Source organism: Musa acuminata, unplaced genomic scaffold, assembly GCF_036884655.1.
Source record: "Musa acuminata AAA Group cultivar baxijiao unplaced genomic scaffold, Cavendish_Baxijiao_AAA HiC_scaffold_533, whole genome shotgun sequence".
NCBI lineage: Eukaryota > Viridiplantae > Streptophyta > Magnoliopsida > Zingiberales > Musaceae > Musa > Musa acuminata.
Window position 1 is genome coordinate 57,501 of NW_027020778.1, and position 2,500 is coordinate 60,000.

Sequence of the window (2,500 nt, forward strand, 5' to 3'; positions counted from 1 at the left end):
GGGTTCCAGGGTGCTGAGATGGCTGACGTTTTGCTCCGCTCTCGACGGTCACCGCGCAACGCAAGAACAGGCCAAAAACTGGCCAAAACGGCCCAAAAACGGGCCAAAACTGGCCATTTTTGGCTGCGCGAGCGAGCGGCGAGCGGCGGACAGCGAGCGAAGCGAGAGGCAGCACCGTCCCTGCTATACGAAAGCCCCATCCAGCCCTGTGCCACCCGGGGGGTTCCAGGGTGCTGAGATGGCTGACATTTTGCTCCGCTCACGACGGTCGCCGCGGCACACAAGAACAGCCCAAAAACAGGCCAAAACAGCCCAAAAACGGGCCAAAACTGGCCATTTTTGGCTGCGCGAGCGAGCAGCGAGCGGCGGACAGCGAGCGAAGCGAGAGGCAGCACCGTCCCTGCTATACGAAAGCCCCATCCAGCCCTGTGCCACCCGGGGGGTTCCAGGGTGCTGAGATGGCTGACGTTTTGCTCCGCTCACGACGGTCGCCGCGGCACGCAAGAACAGGCCAAAAACTGGCCAAAACAGCCCAAAAACGGGCCAAAACTGGCCATTTTTTGCTGCGCGAGCGAGCGGAGAGCGGCGAACAGCGAGCGAAGCGCGAGGCAGCACCGTCCCTGCTATACGAAAGCCCCATCCAGCCCTGTGCCACCCGGGGGGTTCCAGGGTGCTGAGATGGCTGACATTTTGCTCCGCTCACGACGGTCACCGCGCCACACAAGAACAGCCCAAAAACAGGCCAAAACAGCCCAAAAACGGGCCAAAACTGGCCATTTTTGGCTGCGCGAGCGAGCGGCGAGCGGCGAACAGCGAGCGAAGCGAGAGGCAGCACCGTCCCTGCTATACGAAAGCCCCATCCAGCCCTGTGCCACCCGGGGGGTTCCAGGGTGCTGAGATGGCTGACGTTTTGCTCCGCTCACGACGGTCACCGCACCACGCAAGAACAGGCCAAAAACTGGCCAAAACAGCCCAAAAACGGGCCAAAACTGGCCATTTTTGGCTGCGCGAGCGAGCGGCGAGCGGCGAACAGCGAGCGAAGCGAGAGGCAGCACCGTCCCTGCTATACGAAAGCCCCATCCAGCCCTGTGCCACCCGGGGGGTTCCAGGGTGCTGAGATGGCTGACGTTTTGCTCCGCTCTCGACGGTCACCGCGCAATGCAAGAACAGGCCAAAAACTGGCCAAAACGGCCCAAAAACGGGCCAAAACTGGCCATTTTTGGCTGCGCGAGCGGCGAGCGGCGGACAGCGAGCGAAGCGAGAGGCAGCACCGTCCCTGCTATACGAAAGCCCCATCCAGCCCTGTGCCACCCGGGGGGTTCCAGGGTGCTGAGATGGCTGACGTTTTGCTCCGCTCTCGACGGTCACCGCGCAATGCAAGAACAGGCCAAAAACTGGCCAAAACGGCCCAAAAACGGGCCAAAACTGGCCATTTTTGGCTGCGCGAGCGAGCGGCGAGCGGCGGACAGCGAGCGAAGCGAGAGGCAGCACCGTCCCTGCTATACGAAAGCCCCATCCAGCCCTGTGCCACCCGGGGGGTTCCAGGGTGCTGAGATGGCTGACGTTTTGCTCCGCTCTCGACGGTCACCGCGCAATGCAAGAACAGGCCAAAAACTGGCCAAAACGGCCCAAAAACGGGCCAAAACTGGCCATTTTTGGCTGCACGAGCGAGCGGCGAGCGGCGGACAGCGAGCGAAGCGAGAGGCAGCACCGTCCCTGCTATACGAAAGCCCCATCCAGCCCTGTGCCACCCGGGGGGTTCCAGGGTGCTGAGATGGCTGACGTTTTGCTCCGCTCTCGACGGTCACCGCGCAATGCAAGAACAGGCCAAAAACTGGCCAAAACGGCCCAAAAACGGGCCAAAACTGGCCATTTTTGGCTGCACGAGCGAGCGGCGAGCGGCGGACAGCGAGCGAAGCGAGAGGCAGCACCGTCCCTGCTATACGAAAGCCCCATCCAGCCCTGTGCCACCCGGGGGGTTCCAGGGTGCTGAGATGGCTGACGTTTTGCTCCGCTCTCGACGGTCACCGCGCAATGCAAGAACAGGCCAAAAACTGGCCAAAACGGCCCAAAAACGGGCCAAAACTGGCCATTTTTGGCTGCACGAGCGAGCGGCGAGCGGCGGACAGCGAGCGAAGCGAGAGGCAGCACCGTCCCTGCTATACGAAAGCCCCATCCAGCCCTGTGCCACCCGGGGGGTTCCAGGGTGCTGAGATGGCTGACGTTTTGCTCCGCTCTCGACGGTCACCGCGCAATGCAAGAACAGGCCAAAAACTGGCCAAAACGGCCCAAAAACGGGCCAAAACTGGCCATTTTTGGCTGCACGAGCGAGCGGCGAGCGGCGGACAGCGAGCGAAGCGAGAGGCAGCACCGTCCCTGCTATACGAAAGCCCCATCCAGCCCTGTGCCACCCGGGGGGTTCCAGGGTGCTGAGATGGCTGACGTTTTGCTCCGCTCTCGACGGTCACCGCGCAATGCAAGAACAGGCCAAAAACTGGCC